General features: G+C 44.3%; 1 long non-coding RNA gene across 3 annotated transcripts in view; it reads right to left on the bottom strand.

The window, feature by feature from the left end:
* The window catches only part of LOC125463913 (uncharacterized), a 54,474-nt gene that overhangs the window by 11,371 nt on the left and 22,500 nt on the right, over window positions 1-20,603 (bottom strand). Inside the window, exon 1 of one of the 3 annotated variants that reach the window (XR_007249937.2) lies at window positions 5,104-5,225. The exons of the other annotated variants lie outside the window; for them this stretch is intronic. This is a non-coding gene — a long non-coding RNA (uncharacterized LOC125463913). Of the gene's footprint in view, window positions 1-5,103; window positions 5,226-20,603 lie in introns of those variants that run through there. 3 annotated transcript variants of the gene reach the window in all.

Below are 20,603 nucleotides of genomic sequence, written 5' to 3'. Positions count from 1 at the left end.
AAATTTATTTAAATAAATTGATGGAAGAAGGGAAAGTTTACATAATTAGTGGATATCATTGTGGATTCATTGTGTTATTAAAATTAATAACTTATAACTATTCATATTTTAAATCAGCAGAAATATAATAAGAGATCAACCATTGTGTGAAAAAAATCATTGAACAAAATGTTTAATGCACAATGTCCCTTTTTAAGTATTCTGAAGTTTGCACTTGTATTTGCATCCCTCACCCAGTGACCTTTTGATGTGGACAGTAATATTCCATTGCATATGATGAGAATATATTATCAGACTTAAAATAAACCTCAGCATCCCTACAGAAAAATACCATATACATAAGATAGTGAAAGACCATAACGTTATCTAAATGAGGTAGCAATTGCAAAAATGTTTGTTCAAATATTTTGTATCATGTAACATGTTTTTAAACGTGTTCTTGTTAGGATCCTCATATATTGTTATTTCTTTGTGGAGAAAGATTTTGCATGTCAATTTCCCTCCCTTCTCACAGCTCCATTCTTTTTCCCACTACATGAATAAACCTGTTCTTTTTTCCCCCTTTTTCTCTCTTATTCTCATGTTTTCTATGTGTCTTCTTTATTTGTGTCTCGCTATATAGTTCTCAATTTAACTCAACATCATTATTGTCATAATTTAGAAGAAGGAACTGTATTTTAAAGTTTCAAAATATAAGGATAATAGCAATTTGGGAGCTGTGATATAAACGAATGCGCACAAATTAGATGAGATCTTGATAATCTGGAACAGGAGAAACAAAAATGGTAGGTGAAATTTGATTGCAAAATCTATGGCTGTGAGATTTGAGAAAAGATTAATGCTGCTAATGTGGGAAGGACAAATATGTTCATTGCCTCGTGACATGGGAGAGATCGTGGGCTTTTACTGAAAATCTACTGAAATCATGAGCATAATATTCTCAAGCTGTTTTAAACTAAAGCACGCACAGACTATTTGTGGTGCATGGCACCAGGAACAGTGCACAAATTCAGAAATGTCACTTTCAAACTGTATTTATCTCTTTTAGTCATAGGGTCACAGAGATATACAGCATGAAAACAAGATCTTTTAGTCCAACTCATCCATGCCGACCAGATATCCTATCTAAATCCAATCCCATTTGCCAGCATTTGGCCCATATCCCTCTAAATCCTTCCTATGCAAAAACCCATCCAGATGCCTTTTACATGTTGTAATTATACCAGTTTCCACCACTTCCTCTGGCAGCTCATTGTGTATGTACACCACCTTCTGCATGAAAATGTTGTCCCTTAGGTCCTTTTTATATTTTTTCCCCTCTCACATTAAATCTATGCAGTGTAGTTTTGGACTCCCCCATCTTGGAGAAAAAGCCTTCTCCCTCTACCCTGTCCATGCCCCTCATGATATTATAAACCTCTATAAGGTCACCTGTCAGCCTCCAATGCTCCAGGGAAAATAGCCCCAGCCTATTCAGTCTCTCCCTGTAGCTCAAACGCTTCAACCCTAGCAACATCCACATAATTTCTTTCTGAACCCTTTCAAAATTGTGGGGCTATATCTGGAGTTCTGTGCTCAGTGTTCCTCTCCCTATTATAGTAAAAGACGTTGAGTTGTTTGAAAGGGATACAAAGAGGGGAAGAACAGAAGTTGAAAGATGTTGAAGGAGAAAGATCAATTACCTTGAATCGTTCGCCTCTTAAAAAGAGAAGGGTGATCAGTTGCATGATAGAATTGTTTGAGAGGTTTCGGTAAGCTCAGTTGGCTGGACAGATGGTTTTGTGATGCAGAGTGATGCCAACAGTGCGGTAGGAATTCTCTACCATGAAGGTCCCACCTTTTCTAACTCACTCCTCGCTTGTGGCATGGTGACCCTCAGTTAAGTTCATCAGGACATTTATTGTTTTAAATACTTCTAAGTAAAATTGTTCGAATGGCTGTGTGCAAAAAGGCAAGACTATGGCAGCAATACTGCAAGCATCCAAACAGACTCGAAGTGGGTAAGTGTGAGGAATCCTGAGATGCTCCCTGCTCCAGTCCATAAGACGCATTGTCCGTCCCTGCACAAGGTGCCCCGGCAGCAGCATTACAAAGAGAGCAGCTTGTGTGCTCCATAAAGCATCTTTGAAGCAGAGAACTGTCTTGTAAGTGGATCAGAATTGTACCATAACGATGCAGTGAGCTTTGCTCATGTCTGATGCCAACCTTTGTGGGCATAGGCATTATGTGATCACTGCCGATTGCACCTACTCTGAGATGTTGGTGATTCCTGTCCAAGTGAAGGGCTGGTGCCATCAGATTCTAACAGGAATTTTCAAGTCAAGAATTGACACCATCTCATTTCTCTCAGCAAAAGGACAAGTTGGAAAGTGCATATTGATGGGGCAAAATTTGGTTCTGCCATCATCTCACTAGTGACACTCTTATCTTAGCCATTCAAAATGTGGTTGCAAATAGCACTTTTTCTTCCCTCAACATCGAAAGTCTCATTTTTCTAACCTTGCTGTATTTTCCCAACTGAATCGCCTTTGCTCACATTGTTCAGAGGCTGGGAAAATTCTGTTAGTATTTTTGACAGTGCAACACCCGCTAAAATTAGGCCATGAAGCTGATGGTAACTGAAAACTGAAAGAGTCCAAAGCCCAATTGACACACACCGCCAACTGCCAAGTGACTGCAGATGCCTCATTGCACAAGAGTTGAGCTGTTGTGAGAAGAAGTATCAGACTCCTAGAAAGCCAGGATTCAGAATGTTTAGCTGTCGCATAATCAAGAGAACAGGAACTTAAAGAAGGCACAGTAGACACTTAATAACAGTGTTTATGTCACAGTCAACAAACAAAATTTATTATACACGGTTATGTTAAGAAATTAAGTGTTTCTTGTCCTCAAAGGTCTTTCATATCGTAAATTTGTGGTAATTTGCTGTTCAAGGAAGCACCTCTTAAACTAGAAGAGAAAAGGAAACAGGAATCTGGTTCTCTGAGCCTGAGCCCTTCTCTCTGACCAGTTATTTGATTCATCCTGATGGCACTCATTTTGTTATTACTTTGTTCCAATTCCAATTGATTTCATGAATCATTTGTGATTATCATATCACCTGACTAAATTCCTTGCTTTCAAAGTAACTTCCTGGTCTACTTCCATTAGTTTCAGACTAATAGTGAAAAGAGATACCTTGCAATTTGAGAGTGGGTAGGACACACTGTAAACTATTGCCAAATTGCCTTTCCTTTTTAGCTTTGAAAAGTGGCAAAGTGAAAAGAGCAAACGCTTTATCGCCCCCTTGCTTTGGTGTGCAAGTTTTTAGTGGAAGAGTGCTAATAGGAGTTACGTTGGCAGAGATAAGCTGTGATCATCACTATTCCAAGCCAATACCACAGGATTGTGCAGCTGCTACTTTTAATGGGACTGTTGTTGAATGCCAAGTCCATTTGCCACTGCTAATTGCAGTAAGGACATAGTTCTTCTGGTTCATCATCGGGTTATATGGTGACTCACACTGTACAGTAGCTGTTACTTTACTAAATTTTAGACCTGGCAACAGATTCACATTCTTTAAATAATGATGTTTGAACTGGAACACCAATGGACTCAGGAGAGCTAGCAGGCGTGTTCTTTGAAGAAGCGATAACAACAGCATTAGTAAGCAAGGCCATTGCAGGAATTTCATTTCAGGCCTTTGACTCTAACCTTGGAATAATCACGAACAGTTGGACTGGGTTTCGAAGAGCGAACTTGTGTGCAAGTAGTATGTGCACTCGTTTTCTTATGGAGGGACAGATATTGCAGAAATGTTACTGCCACTAGAGGATTTCAGATTTCAGTCACATTTTCTGGTTGAGCAGATACGAAATTAAACATTGTAAATGTTGGCAAACTTGTAACAGATGAGAAATGATATGTACTTAAGGCCATCCAGCACCTATAAAGAGAAATGATGGCTCTGTTCTTTGGGCACATGCTGTCCATCAGAATTGAAGATTAAAAGATAAAGCAAATTATTCAAGGCAAGTTTGATAACAGCACCCATTATAGGTTCATTTTCCCCCGGCACTATTGCTGTTTATAAAAAAAACTTTAGACTCTGTAGATTTCTGTATATATGGAGTGTACAGATTTCCAAAAAGAGCTGTAATGCTCTAACACCACACATCTAATCAAGTTTCAAGGTAGAATACCATTAGCACTCAGGACTTTTGTAACAAAGTGTGCATTGTAAATGCAACTGTCAAAGCTGATGTAGCTGCGGCAGGCCATATTGAGACATTGCACAAATGGGCATTGCTTCCATTTTTTTGTTAGAGTAATCCAATCTATGCTTCCCTGCTCGTACACAAGTCCAGCCAAAAGTGTAGAGTTAATGACAGAGAGGCACATACAGAATAACGCTTGAAAACATTTGTACCAAATGTTCGTTGAAGTTGACACATTAGCAGGTGCAACCGAACCAGATTTAGTTTTACTTTTGACCTGTCTTTCCTTTCAGCATTGCCTAGTCCTGTAAAATGTGTGGTCATTCTGGAATATAGTTTCTGTGAGGATTTGAGTTTTTTAAAAAAAATCAGCATACTCCTTCCTCCCCTTATCTCAGATCTGCACAGCTCAATCCATGCAAAATCTTTCTGGACAATGATGACAAATCAACAGAAATCATTTCTACAGAGAATGCAGTACTGCAGACAATTAAATCCCCCAAATAGCAATTAATTTTATTTCTGATGATGTTATGCTACTACATTTTAAATTGAACACTTATACAAGTCGAGCCTAGGCTTAGATGCCTGCAAAGTTGGAACTTGTCATTTAAACTAAAACTCTGAAAAGTATTTTTAGTTAATCTTAATCTTTAAGGTAAAACCCAAGATGCCAATGTTTCTTGGAATGTTGTCAATGTGTTACAATCTCTGCAGAATGATAGCCTTTGAAGAGAAATTCCAAGTAACCATTGCAAAAAAATGACTTCAAGATTTCACACTTGAAAACATTTTCTATAGTTAGTGATGAAAAACTGTTGATTAAATACTTTTTTTATAGGTAGTTTATACATTAAACTACAGAAAAGAAATCTCCTCTTTAACTTCTAACAAGACTGAACATTACCTGCTGAGATTATGTGATACATTATCACATAAGTGGACGTTTCAACCTCCAGGAATCAATATAAAAGTATTCTCAGCTCCCAGTAGGTTGCTTCTTAATTTTCCACTTTCAACAATGGAATTTCTAACCCCATGTCTGACTTCAATCATGCATATTACACTGTAAATGATTTACTTCTGGCAGACTAAGTGAGTCTTTGAGCCTCCTTATTTCTTACGAACTCAGTCTTCAATCTTGGTGCATTCCATGCAAGCTCTGTAGGATAAACAATGGAGTCAGAATTTTGAGATAGAGATAATGGGAACTGCAGATGCTGGAGAATCCAAGATAATAAAATGTGAGGCTGGATGAACACAGCAGCCCAAGCAGCATCTCAGGAGCACAAAAGCTGACGTTTCGGGCCTAGACCCTTCATCAGAGAGGGGGATGGGGGGAGGGAACTGGAATAAATAGGGAGAGAGGGGGAGGCGGACCGAAGATGTAGAGTAAAGAAGATAGGTGGAGAGGGTGTAGGTGGGGAGGTAGGGAGGGGATAGGTCAGTCCAGGGAAGACGGACAGGTCAAGGAGGTGGGATGAGGTTAGTAGGTAGCTGGGGGTGCGGCTTGGGGTGGGAGGAAGGGATGGGTGAGAGGAAGAACCGGTTAGGGAGGCAGAGACAGGTTGGACTGGTTTTGGGATGCGGTGGGTGGGGGGGAAGAGCTGGGCTGGTTGTGTGGTGCAGTGGGGGGAGGGGATGCACTGGGCTGGTTTAGGGATGCAGTAGGGGAAGGGGAGATTTTGAAACTGGTGAAGTCCACATTGATACCATATACTTCACCAACACCTTCCACCCCAACCTTCAGTTCACCTGGGCCATCTCCAGCACATCCCTCACCTTCCTGGACCTCTCAGTCTCCATCTCAGGCAACCAGCTTGTAACTGATGTCCATTTCAAGCCCACCGACTCCCACAGCTACCTAGAATACACCTCCTCCCACCCACCCTCCTGCAAAAATTCCATCCCCTATTCCCAATTCCTCCGCCTCCGCCGCATCTGCTCCCACGATAAGACATTCCACTCCCGCACATCCCAGATGTCCAAGTTCTTTAAGGACCGCAACTTTCCCCCCACGGTGATTGAGAACGCCCTTGACCGCGTCTCCCGCATTTCCCGCGACACATCCCTCACACCCCGCCCCCGCCACAACCACCCCAAGAGGATCCCCCTCGTTCTCACACACCACCCCACCAACCTCCGGATACAACGCATTATCCTCCGACACTTCCGCCATTTACAATCCGACCCCACCACCCAAGACATTTTTCCATCCCCTCCCCTGTCTGCTTTCCGGAGAGACCACTCTCTCCGTGACTCCCTTGTTCGCTCCACACTGCCCTCCAACCCCACCACACCCGGCACCTTCCCCTGCAACCGCAGGAAATGCTACACTTGTCCCCACACCTCCTCCCTCACCCCCATCCCAGGCCCCAAGATGACATTCCACATTAAGCAGAGATTCACCTGCACATCTGCCAATGTGGTATACTGCATCCACTGTACCCGGTGCGGCTTCCTCTACATTGGGGAAACCAAGCGGAGGCTTGGGGACCGCTTTGCAGAACACCTCCGCTCAGTTCGCAACAAACAACTGCACCTCCCAGTCGCAAACCATTTCCACTCCCCCTCCCATTCTTTAGATGACATGTCCATCATGGGCCTCCTGCACTGCCACAATGATGCCACCCGAAGGTTGCAGGAACAGCAACTCATATTCCGCCTGGGAACCCTGCAGCCATATGGTATCAATGTGGACTTCACCAGTTTCAAAATCTCCCCTTCCCCTACTGCATCCCTAAACCAGCCCAGTGCATCCCCTCCCCCCACTGCACCACACAACCAGCCCAGCTCTTCCCCCCCACCCACCGCATCCCAAAACCAGTCCAACCTGTCTCTGCCTCCCTAACCGGTTCTTCCTCTCACCCATCCCTTCCTCCCACCCCAAGCCGCACCCCCAGCTACCTACTAACCTCATCCCACCTCCTTGACCTGTCCGTCTTCCCTGGACTGACCTATCCCCTCCCTACCTCCCCACCTACACCCTCTCCACCTATCTTCTTTACTCTACATCTTCGGTCCGCCTCCCCCTCTCTCCCTATTTATTCCAGCTCCCTCCCCCCATCCCCCTCTCTGATGAAGGGTCTAGGCCCGAAACGTCAGCTTTTGTGCTCCTGAGATGCTGCTTGGCCTGCTGTGTTCATCCAGCCTCACATTTTATTATCTTGGAATCTCCAGCATCTGCAGTTCCCATTATCTCGATCACATTTTATTATCTTGGAGTCAGAATTTTCTCTGCTTAAGATGCAGTCCTGGCCATTTTATTTCTTGCTGTCTGCTTGCCACATAGCAACAAACTGAAAAAGGCAAAAATGCAAACTCCTCTGTCTATTATGTAGATTTATGGAGAAGCCTATCACCTAATCTTATAAAGGTCCTCTCTACCCTCTTCACCATGGCAACAGGGAACACAATAGCATTTCCAATTAGATAAAAAGCAAATTTTAATTTACTTTGATCTCTTCCACCTGACCCAGAAGAGGAACCATATACATGCCCCCCATAAGAAGCCTCCTGTCAGAAAGGTGGCTGGGCTTTCTACCTCCACTCTGTCTGTCACACTCAGCCCTGTGGCAGTCCTTGCTGACCCCGACACACTTGCCTCTGACCAACGAGACTCTCAGTGGTCTTGGCCCTTTAGATACAACACCCCCAAGGGTTGGCTGACCAAAGATCCAAGGCTCCACTGTACCACAGGGTCCCTTCACCACAGCTGCAGACCCTGGTACTGCACCCAGATGTAATATTACGACATATTTTGACGGCAGATTGGTAGCATGGATGCCACTTGATTGCAACGAAATTCCCATGTTTGTTACTTCTGACTATCATGTGTTGTGTGAGTGTGTGTACGGATGAAACTGCAGCCTTGAAGGTGTTGAGACCACTGATTCTGATTCCGAGGCATTACTCCATGAATTGAGGTCTGTGAGCCATATAGCTGCTGCTCTGTGAGTGGCCAGTGAGTGAATCACTGTCCCTGTGATTCCAGCAACTCAGCTCCATCCCTCCCCGCTGCACAGGCATCAGTGGAGTCCAGCTGTTAGCACAGATGAAATGGGTGTGCATGTGAGAGGGAGAGCAGTGTGGGTGTGCATGTGAGGGGGGCAGTGTTGGTAAGCGTGTGAGAGGGGGAGCAGTGTGGGTGTGCGTGTAAGGAGGAGCAGTGTGGGTCTGTGTGTGTGTGTGTGTGAGAGAGAGAGAGAGAGAGAGAGGGGGCGGGGGGGAACAGGGTAGGTGTGTCTGAGAGAGAGAGATGGGGAGGAATACGGTGTGTGTGTGTGTCTTTGAGTGAGAGAGATATGGGGAGCAGTGTGTGTGTGGGTACGTGTGTGTGAGGGCAGCAGTGTGTGTGGGTGTGAGTGTGAGAGAGGGGAGCAGTGTGTGTGTGTGTGAGAGAGAGAGAGAGGAAGTGCAGTGTATGTGAGGAGGCCCTGTGTGGGGGTGGGGAGAGGTGTGGGGATATATGTGTGGGGAGGGAACAGTGAGCAAGTGGGAGGCCAGTGTCTGTGTTGGGGGGGGGGGGTGTTAGTGCGGGGGTATGCATGCAGGGAGGGAGCAGTGTATGTGTGTGGGTAAGCAGTGTCTGTGTGTGTGTGGGGTGAACAGTGTGGGGATATGTGTGTCGGGAGGGAGCTGTGTGGGTGTGTATGTGTGTGAGAAGTGTCTGTCTTGGGGGGGGGGGCGTGTGTGTGTGTGTGTGTGTGTGTGTGTGTGTGTGTGTGTGTGTGTGTGGAGGGGGCAGTGAGTGTGTGTGTGTGTGTGTGTGTGTGTGTGGGGAGAGCAGTTTGGGTGTGTATGTGTGGGGAGGGAGCAGTGTGGCTGGCTGGGTGTGTGTGTGTGGGGAGAAGCAGTTTGGGTGTGTAGGTGTGGGGAGGGAGCAGTGTGGCTGGCTGGGTGTGTGTGTGGGGAGAGCAGTTTGGGTGTGTATGTGTGGGGAGGGAGCAGTATGGCTGGCTGGGTGTGTGTGTGTGGGGAGAAGCAGTTTGGGTGTGTAGGTGTGGGGAGGGAGCAGTGTGGCTGGCTGGGTGTGTGTGTGTAGAGAAGCAGTTTGGGTGTGTATGTGTGGGGAGGGAGCTGTGTGGGAGGGTGTGGGGGAGGGAGCTGTGTGGGAGGGTGTGGGGGAGGGAGCAATGTGGGAGGGTGTGGGGGAGGGAGCAGTGTGGGAGTATGTGTGTGGGAAGGTAGCAATGTGGGGGGGTGTGTGTGTGGGAGAGAGCAGTGTGTGTGTTGGGGGTCGGTGCAGGAGGGTTGATGCAGTACGAGAGGGGGAGCAGTATATGTGCATGCTTCTGGGGAAGAAGTGATTGTGAAGTTGCCAGGTACTCTCGGACTTTCAGGTTGGGAACTCAGTTTCAATCCATCCTATGGCGTGATAGGAAACTGCATTAATGAATGAGATTTACAATGAATTAGTGAGAACAAGCAACAATCTCATTGCTTGGCCTCTCTCTGCTCCCTGGCGAAAAGCTTATCTTAATGTGGGAATGCAAAATGAAAATGCCCCAATTGTCAAGAAATATTCGACTTCTCACAGTCTAGTCCCAATTTCTTGTGATTGCCCACATCTCTCAAAATTCCACCTTTTGTCATTTCCGTTTGCTATTACTCAGCCATTCATAGAGAATAGGGTAGCGCTACGATAACAAAGTGTGGAGCTGGATGAACACAGCAGGCCAAGCAGCATCTCAGGAGCACAAAATCTGATGTTTTGGGCCTAGACTCTTCATCAGAGAGGGGGATGGGGTGAGGATTCTGGAATAAATAGGGAGAGAGGGGGAGGCGGATCGAAGATGGAGAGAAAAGAAGATAGGTGGGGAGGGGAGGACGGACAGGTCAAGGAGGCAGGATGAGATTAGTAGGTGGGAAATGGAGGTGCGGCTTGAGGCGGGAGGAGGGGAAAGGTGAGAGGAAGAACAGGTTAGGGAGGCGGGGATGAGCTGGGTTGGTTTTGGGATGCAGTGGGGGGAGGGGACGAACTGGGTTGGTTTTGGGATGCGGTGGGGGAAGGGGAGATTTTGAAGCTTGTGAAGTCCACATTCATACCATTGGCCTGCAGGGTTCCCAAGCAGAATATGAGTTGCTGTTCCTGCAACCTTTGGGTGGCATCATTGTGGCACTGCAGGAGGCCCATGATGGACATGTCGTCTGAGGAATGGGAGGGGGAGTTAAAATGGTTTGCGACTGGGAGGTGCAGTTGTTTGTTGCGAACCAAGCAGAGGTGTTCTGTAAAGAGGTCCCCAAGCCTCCGCTTGGTTTCCCCAATGTAGAGGAAGCTACACCGGGTACAATGGATACAGTATACCACATTGGCAGATGTGCAGGTGAACATCTGCTTAATATGGAAAGTCATCTTGGGGCCTGGAACGGGGGTGAGGGAGGAGGTGTGGGGGCAAGTGTAGCACTTCCTGCGGCTGCAGGGGAAGGTACCGTGTGTGGTGGGGTTGGAGGGGAGTGTGGAGCGGACAAGGGAGTCCCGGAGAGAGTGGTCTTTCCAGAAGGCAGACAAGGGTGGGGATGGAAAAATGTCTTGGGTGGTGGGGTCGGATTGTAGATGGCGGAAGTGTCGGAGGATGATGCGTTGTATCCAGAGGTTGGTGGGGTGATGTGTGAGAACGAGGGGGATCCTCTTAGGGCGGTTATTGCGGGGGCGGGGTGTGAGGGATAAGGTGCGGGAAATGCGGGAGACATGGTCGAGGGAGTTCTCGACCACTGCGGGTGGGATATTGCGGTCCTTGAAGAACGCGGACATCTGGGATGTGCAGGAGTGGAATGCCTCATCGTGGGAGCAGATGCGGTGGAGGCGAAGGAATTGGGAATAGGGGATGGAATTTTTGCAGGAGGGTGGGTGAGAGGAGGTGTATTCTAGGTAGCTGTGGGAGTCAGTAGGCTTGAAATGGACATCGGTTTGTAGGTGGTTGCCTGAGATGGAGACAGAAAGGTCCAGAAAGGTGATGGATGTGTTGGAAATGGCCCAGGTGAACTTGAGGTTGGGGTGGAAGGTGTTCGTGAAGTGGATGAACTGTTCCAGCTCCTCTTGGGAGCATGAGGCAGTGCCAATACAGTCATCAATGTAACGGAGGAAGAGGTGGAGTTTGGAACCAATGTAGGTGCGGAAGAGGGACTGTTCCACGTAACCTACAAAGAGGCAGGCATAGCTTGGGCCCATGCGGGTACCCATGGCCACCCCCTTTGTCTGCAGGAAGTGGGAGGAATCGAAAGAGAAGTTGTTGAGGGTGAGGACGAGTTCGGCTAGGTGGATGAGGGTGTTGGTGGAGGGGGACTGGTCGGGCCTGCGGGACAGGAAGCAGAGGGCCTTACGGCCATCTGCATGAGGAATGCAGGTGTATAGGGACTGGACGTCCATGGTGAAAATGAAGTGTTGGGGACCAGGGAGTTGGAAGTTCTGGAGGAGGTGGAGAGCATGAGTGGAGTCACGGACATAGGTGGTGAGTTCCTGAACCAAGGGGGAGAAAATGGAGTCCAGATAGGTGGAGATGAGTTCGGTGGGGTAGGAGCAGGTGGGGACAATAGGTCGACCAGGGCAGGCAGGTTTGTGGATTTTGGGAAGGAGATAGAACCGGGCCGTGCGGGGTTGGGGAACAATAAGGTTGGAGGCTGTGGGTGGGAGGTCACCTGAGGTGATGAGGTCACGGATGGTATTGGAGATGATGGTTTGGTGCTCGGGAGTGGGGTCATGATCAAGGGGGCGGTAGGAGGAGGTTTCGGAGAGTTGGCATTTGGCCTTGGCGATGTAGAGGTCAGTGCGCCATATTACAACTGCACTTCCCTTGACTGTGGGTTTGATGGTGAGGTTGGCGTTGGAGCAGAGGGCTGTCCATTCTGCGGGGGAGAGGTTGGAGTGGGTGAGAGGGGTGGTGAGGTTGAGGTGGTTAATGTCTCGACGGCAGTTAGAGATGAAGAGGTTGAGGGAGGGTAGGAGGCCTGGGGGTGGTGTCCAGGAGGAGGACTTGTGTTGGAGGCGGGAGAAGGGGTAGGTGGAAGGAGGGTTAGGGTCCCAGTTAAAGAAGTAAGCGTGGAGGTGAAGGCGGCAGAAAAACTGCTGTATCTCCAAATGTGACTGGTATTCGTTGATGTGTGGGTGGTGGGGGACAAAGGTGAGCCCCTTGCTAAGGACTGACCGTTCGTCCTCAGTCAGACGGAGGGTAGCGGTACCTTCTGTTAAAGTGTATTCAAATATCAGTCGAGGTTTGTTCTTCCCAGTTTATGTCGCAATAGGGAGCAGCACATCTGTCTCCACAATCGCACAGCGATGTGCTTCTGAGGCTTTATAAAGCTCTAGTTAGACCCCATTTAGAATACTGTGTCCAATTTTGGGCCCCACACCTCAGGAAGGACATACTAGCCCTGGAGTGTGTCCAGCGGAGATTCACACAGATGATCCCTGGAATGGTAGGTTTAACGTATGATGAACGGCTAAGGATCCTGGGATTGTATTCATTAGAGTTTAGAAGGTTGAGGGGAGATCTAATAGAAACTTACAAGATAATGTATGGTTTAGAAGGGGTGGACGCTAGGAAGTTGTTTCTGTTAGGCGGGGAGACTAGAACCCGTGGGCACTGCCTTAAAATTAGAGGGGGTAAATTTAAGACGGAAATGAGACGACATTTCTTCAGCCAGAGAGTGGTGGGCTTGTGGAATTCATTGCTGCAGAGTGCAGTGGAGGCCGGGACGTTGGATGCCTTCAAGGCAGAGATCGACAAATTCTTGAGCTGACAAGGAATCAAGGGCTACGGGGAGTGTGCAGGGAAGTGGGGTTGAAATGCCCATCAGCCATGATTTAAATGGTGATGTGGACTTGATGGGCCGAATGGCCTTACTTCCACTCCTATGTCTTATGGTCTTATGGTCTAATCACAGACCCCTGCCTCCAAACTGGCTACAACTGAGGTAATAACATTTCTCTTGTGCAAGTTTGTGTGTTTTTATTATGAAAGTGCAATTCCACCTTTTCATTTCACAAGAATAGGAAGTTCCTGGGCAGAAAACCTCAATCTCACCTTTCAGTTTCATTCCAAATGCAAAGCCATTTGGATCATCTAACTGAAGGCAGGCTGAATTGTGCAAACTCGGATCTGTGAGGTCCCGTGGTTACCAATAATAGATAGTCTCAGGTTTTTAAGAGAAAGTGAAGAGGAGGAATGCTGCAGGTTTAAGGTTACTTACCTTATATGGCTGTCTTAGAATATATATTTAAACAGATTGTTGTCTATTCAGAATAATCTCCTTTATGTTCTCATCTATCCAAAAGCTAAACTCAGGAGGGACTACTTTAAGACAATCTGGTTCCTGGACTGGTCTCTAATCATATAAACTATGCTGTAAGTAATGGTTTCTGCTGGATGTGCTTCACAAGAATCCCCTCTTGGGAGATTAACAGAATGCATCCACTTGCATGAAATGTCATTCTGCTACATTCCATGGTGCAACTCTCAAAAAAAATGCTCATGTGCAAAAGTCTGCCTTTCTAAAATAAAAGACTACCCACAGGTCACATAGGAATAAAGCCTTTCTAAAATAAAAGACTACCCACAGGTCACATAGGAATAAAGTATTTTACATTAAAAGCATTTCTCTCAGCATTCTACTATTACCTACATTTTCAAGTAATAACTCATATTTCTTTTATGACTAAATGTCCAGCACCTGATTATTCAAACTGCTTTCTTAATGAATCTTAACTTTTAATTCTGAATATTGTGAAATGGAATATATTATTTACTTGACGCAAAGTATTGCAGTAAATGCTATTTAAACTTTATGACAGTTTTTAAGACCTCTTTCCGTTCAGTGTTATTGCACTTGTATGTGAGTAAATGAAGTATGGCTGTCGGTGATATCTGAACGGTTTGTCAGCTATTTGTATAAAACAAAAGAAGTACAGCAAAGTAACTTAACAAAATTCATGCATTTGTATTTCTGATTTGTCTTTTTGAAGGTTATATCCTTGTGTGTTTAGCTGTGTGTATGCACATATGTAACATATTGCGTGTTTGAAAAAAAGTAAACAGACAGGCAGGCAAGGGTCCTAATGTAACTCACCAGACTGAGACTGCCAAAACTGCCTCAGAGAGTTGTCAGGGGGGAGAGCCGAGGTTAAGGGTCCTGAGGCGGTAGAAGCCGAGTTACCTTTTGTAGAGTAATAAGATGCCAACACGTTGTGAAATTATGATGCTGTCAATGTCTCACAATTACGTAGAGAGTACTGGAAGGGAGCGGAAACTGTACCAGAGCCTGAATAGAACATTGGTATCCATTATGCTGCAAATCAAGGGAAAACACCTAGGACTTGAGAAATAGTATTTGAGAGAAAATTACAATTGTATCTCTTCCCTGTGAGAAAACATGGTGGACAAGGTAGCAAAAAATTAGGGTAAGCATTGAATCCAATTTTTGAAGTGAAACTTGTGAAGAAGGAAATAATTTTTTTTCAAAACCCATCAGATACAACAGAAGGCTGAACAATGGAGAACAGACAGCAGTGAACTGGAGCAGAAGGGAGCAGAACTAGCCTAGACGCAGTTGAAAGAGCTGCTGTAGGGCATAGCGAGGCATGCAGGTTAAGCTGTCATTCCAGCCATTTCAGGCTATCCCTGGGTCACACCTGGCTCAGGAATAGGAGGTTTGGAAGAAAGGTTGATGAGGCACAGAACAAGTTCAAGGGTAAAGGAATCAAAAAAACTTTATCCGGAATCAAGAATGTTCTGTTTTAAAAAAAAACGGAAAGAACTGTGGATGCTGTAAATCAGAGACAAAAATAGAAATTGCTAGAGAAGCTTAGCAGGTCTGGCAGCATCTGTGGAGAGAAATCGGAGTTAACTTTTTGCATCTGAGGAAAGGTCACTCAACCTGAAATGTTAAATTTGATTTCTCTGCACAGATGCTGCCCAGACCTGCTGAGTCTTTCCAGCAATTTCTGCTATTGTCTATATTCTCTGTTAAGTAGGAATACAAATTTAAACATGAAATTAATTATCAAGGTTGGTGAGACTGCAGATGTAGACCAAAGAAGTGAATGTCAAAATGAATTCCCAAGTTTGATTGCAGTATTGGATAAATAGAAAGCAGCGTATCACATTACCCTCAGCGATAGTTCAAAGCCATAAAGCCTGTACAGAGCATGGACACAGTCACACCATGCTGACATAATGTTAAAGAGCAAATAGATGCTATGCTTGGACAGAGTATGACTTCACCAGTTACAGTATCGATGAGGTGGTGTTCAGGAATGGAGATAAAACCAAAACCTAATTATTCATTATGAATCTACAGGAATGCAACATTTGCCTAATGGCTTCACCAGATAAAAATAGATCAAAATGAGCCAAAAGTGTCTACGTATGATCAGTGTTTTCTTGCAATATCTCTGGTTATGACTCCAGAAAACCGACAAACTTTATCATACCTTTTAAGCCTCTGGACTAGCACCCTATGATGACCATGGGTCAGAACCTCAAAGTATTATGATCATTTTAGCCCATAATTCATAATGTGTTCTTTTAAAAGACTCTGTAAAGACTGTGTGTCTTTTTATCCTTAAGCTGTTTAAAACACTGAATTGAGAAAGCTGTTTTGAAGTGGCTGCAATGATTAACTGTTCACTTTTTCAAAACAATTAAGACACTGATCCACAAAGCTCTTTTTAAAAAAAATTTATAAGTTTGGATGCACCTTTTATTTCTATTCTACGTGTATGTGTGTTGCGATACTAATGTTCTTGCATGAGAGATAACAAAATCTGGAGCTGGATGAGCACAGCAGGCCAAGCAGCATCTCAGGACCACAAAAGCTGACGTTTCAGGCGTAGACACTTCATCAGAAAAGGGGGATGGGGAGAGGGTTCTGAAATAAATAGGGAGAGAGGGGGAGGCGAACCAAAGATGGATAGAGGAGAAGATAGGTGGAGAGGAGAGTATAGATAGGGAAGTAGGGAGGAGATAGGTCAGTCCGGGGAGGATGGACAGGTCAAGGGGCCAGTATGAGGTTAGTACGTGGGAAATGGGTGTGCGGCTTGAAGTGGGAGGAGGGGAGAGTTGAGAGGAAGAACAGGATAGGGAGGTGGAGACAATCTGGGCTGGTTTTGGGATGCAGTGGGGGGAAGGGAGATTTTGAAACTTGTGAAGTCCACATTGATACCAGGGTTCCCAAGTGGAATATGAGTTGCTGTTCCTGCAACCTTTGGGTAGCATCATTATGGCACTGCAGGAGGCCCAGGATGGACATGTCGTCTAAGGAATGGGAGGGGGAGTTAAAATGTTTCATGACTGAGAGGTGCAGTTGTTCATTGCAAATCGAGCGTAGGTGTTCTGCAAAGTCGTCACCACTTATCTCTGATTAAATGGGATCCGTCTGAAATGTAAAATTTGAAAGAAAAGTATTCATAAGGAAAGGGATGTGTTTTTAAATTCAGCTTGTTGTGACCAACTGAGGGGGTGATGAATGAAGCTGGGGATTCAGTTCATCCTCCTCACTCAGGAAAGTAACAATTTGAGGCATACCTTACCTGGCGTATGGTCGCAAAGAACAATATCAAACATGTTAGAAGACATTGATGGGGTAATATGTCACGTAGATGACACATTCATACATGGAGCTACAAAAAAAGAATTTGACCAAATAGTGAGAACACTCAAGAAAGTGTTTCAGAATGTAGGTCCATAAGTTTGCAAAAATACAGCATTTCTTGGACGCTTTATCCAAACAGCTATTATTACAGTGGACCTCCAAAAACACCAAGGCTGTTGGAGAATTTCCACGGCCAACAAATGTTACTGAACTTCAGATATTTCTTGGGATGATAAACCAGGTGAGAAAGCTTTTTTTGCCAAACTTAGCAGATATCAGTGAGCATTTGTGACAGCTACTCTGACAGTGTTAAGAATGGTGATGAAATGTTGCCCAGGCAAGAGTGTTTGACAAAATCAACTCCTGAGCTCTTCAGAAGTCTTAGCACATTCTGATCAGCATCTGCACCTACCAACCATGACTGCAGCTGATGCATCTTCAAAAGTGTTAGGAGCTGTATTCTTTCAGATGCAGAAACATGTCTACATGTCCACAATACTTCTAGATCACTCATCATAAAGGGACAATGCTATGCAATGTTGAAAAAGAGTCTTTAACAGCAAAGTGGGCAGGTGAATCTTTTTCAAATTATGCGATGAACCTACAATTTAAAGCAGGAACGTAAACCATTTGTCATTGTTCTAAATACAAAAGAAATAGTTAAAATGATGTTGAGGATTCAATGGTTCAGATTGACGCCAGTTGGGCATGATTTTACAATTGAATAAGTGCAGGGTGAGTACCATAAAATGGCAAACACAGTCATGAAAATCTTCATAAAAGTATCTGAAGCCTACAAATCAGAAGTTGCTACAAATTTACTGGCTACAGAAATAAAACTATCTTGGGGAGATGTCATGAAGGACATGTCCAGATAAATACTATTTGGAAGGCTGACCAAATTGAACACTGAATAATGCTATACCATGCTGGTACTTCGAGCAGATAAACATACTACTGGCATTGACTTGCTAATCTTTTGTGAGAGATTAGTGAGCTATTTGGTTTGAAATTCTTTGCAGAATTTATTAAATTCATTCAGCTATTACAAAGTGGCATGTGAGAGCTCAATAGTCAATGTGGTTGTCAGGGATTTCAAATCAAATGCAATAAGTGATCAATAATTACATTTTATGTTTGATGCAACATTTAATGTTTGATGAACAACCAACAGAAGAAAGATTTGAGTCCAAAGGCAAGTTCTTCTATTATCGTCGTAGATTACTATTTGAGATGGTTTGAAGTAAACCATGTATAAAAATTTACTGCAGTTCTAGTGATAGAATCACCCGAGAGGGGCTAGTTTAGGAGGATTAGGTAAAGCACAACAAAGACTAATGATTTGTAGCCTAAGACTTTGGAGGCAAGGCCTTTGATAGGAGGAGCAATAGTTGTGGGAGAGATACAGATGTCAGAATGCAACATTATGTAATAGTAATGTCAGCATCATATGACGATGTGGACAGATCAGAAAGGAGCATAAACTCTGCCTCCAGTCTTAATAGAAATTGTGTACCTACTGTACTTTTATGGATCAAACCCAGGATGTAAGATGCAGTGCTTGGAATTCCAAATGAAGCTCGGTCTCATGCACACGATAAAACAATCTTCCTCTGCTCCACGCATCACACAAAAATAAATCAACGTTTACTTTTTGTTGTTTTCCTTTGGATTCAGCACCATGTACATTCCGCCCAATTCAGGCAGTTGGTGCATTCATCATATCATATCACCCTGATTTCCATGTTGAAAAGACACTTGCCTGAAACAGGCATTTGGACACCATGCAGTATATCCCTTTAAAAGCAATGTTGAAATTGCTTGTGGGCAATTGAGGTGGAAGGGGCTTACTGCACAACCCATCAGTAAAGTTTGGAAGGTGGGCGACTGAAGTGTTTCTGATTGCCCATTAGTTCTCATGATGAGGGTTTCTGCCTTGGAGACTTTAATCTTGGGAAAAGCCTGCTGCAGGCCACTTCATGCCTGAGGGGCACATGATACCGATGACCCTTTCTAACCTTCCCAAAGGAGGTGATGTTGAGCTTTCTGTAGCTCTTCAGCTAATGAGTACCACCACTGACTGCACTATCTACCACCCACTTGTGCAAATCTGCCAAGTCATTTTCATTTAAAGTCAGTGTCTTTTTGCAAACAAAATATTGGGGATGTTATCAAACTTAGGGTTGGATGAGAATGAGTTAACTTGCGGAGATAGCCATTGGAAAAGAGCATTGGGATCATGGTGTCTAATCAACTCAATCCCATTTTACTTAGATAACAAAGTGTGGAGCTGGATGAACACAGCAGGCCAAGCAGCATCTCAGGAGCACAAAAGCTGACGTTTTGGGCCATATGGACAATACTGCAATTTCACAGTCTGGTAATTTGAATGTAGGTTGCACGTAACCCACATTATCTGCAGTCTTCAAGAGCTGTCTACATCTACAGGGAGCCTGAAATCATAATTTGATAACACCCATTAAAGTTAGCCTGCGTTGCTGGTAACCTGCAACTTCAAAAGAGAGTCTACCAGTATAGATGATGGAATGAAGTTCTGCAATGAATCTGAAAAATATACCATTGAAACCAATTTATTGTCTGTTGTAACAAATAGTGGAGCTGGATGAACACAGCAGGCCAAGCAGCATCTTAGGAGCACAAAAGCTGACATTTCAGGCCTTGTTGTATTTGTTGTGGGGTGTAGCTGGTTTGGCTTTTGAAGTGAATATAGCACAATGCAGATATTGCACTATTCTCACTGTATTAAACACAGTGCAAGTGATTCTTGCTTTGACATTTGGAATTCTGGATAGTTTAGATGGTGGGCCAGATTTTACTGGTGTGGAGCATTTACATGGCATAGACTATTAGTTAGAATTGATGGTTGATATCCAAGTTTAGTAAACATCTTCTGCAATGTTTTTGGAAGTACAAGTTGGCAGAATGAGGGCAACAAGGCATCTGGGACCTTGGCGAACAATGGGACAAACAGAATATATGTTTAATGAATGTGATTTAATGATTAAAACTGAGAGGAGGGTAGATTAAATTCATTGAACATAGTATCAACTGAAGTTTAGAGAGGAAAAGAAATATTAGGTTAACAGAGAAAAAATGAAGGGAAATAGAAAAGGATAGCATGTTTCAAATGTACTGGAACAAATCACAGGCTAAATAGTGACATTTCCATATAATTTGTTTACTTATCAGCAACAATGGCATCCTGTCAGGCTTTTAACAATTATAACATCATTTAAAGAGTATTCATGCTATTGATAAGTAGACATAATATTTTGTGGTGAATGGAAAGCTTTTGTTTCCTGTGACAGTATCAATTTTGGATCCAACTCCAATATGTCTCTGTATGACTCGTATTTTAATTCTTTTTCTCAAACATTTATCTTGTAGGACCATGTCAAATGCCTGACCAAAGTCATGTAGGCAATATCCACATCATGACCTACATCGATTCTCCTGTAACTTCCTCAAAAAATTCATTTAGTTAATAAAGCAGCCTTCCCTTATGAACTCAATGCTCACAATCCCTGATTAATCTGTGGCTCTCCAAGTCACAATTAATCCTAAATCTCAATGTTGATTTCAATAACTTTCCCAGCACCAGGGTCAGACTGACCAGCACATGATGATTTGGTCTGTCCTTGTACCCTTTTCTTAAAAAGGTGCAACTTTTGCAAACCTCCAATGCGATGGTATCTTGCCTGCATGTAATAAGCATTGGAAAATGATCCTCAGATCATTTGGCTATTTCTTTCCCAGCTGTAACAGTCACAGATATGATTCATCTTGCCTTGGTAATTT

Source organism: Stegostoma tigrinum, chromosome 26, assembly GCF_030684315.1.
Source record: "Stegostoma tigrinum isolate sSteTig4 chromosome 26, sSteTig4.hap1, whole genome shotgun sequence".
Taxonomy (NCBI): Eukaryota; Metazoa; Chordata; class Chondrichthyes; order Orectolobiformes; family Stegostomatidae; genus Stegostoma; species Stegostoma tigrinum.
This window is presented reverse-complemented; position numbering and strand designations above follow the sequence as displayed.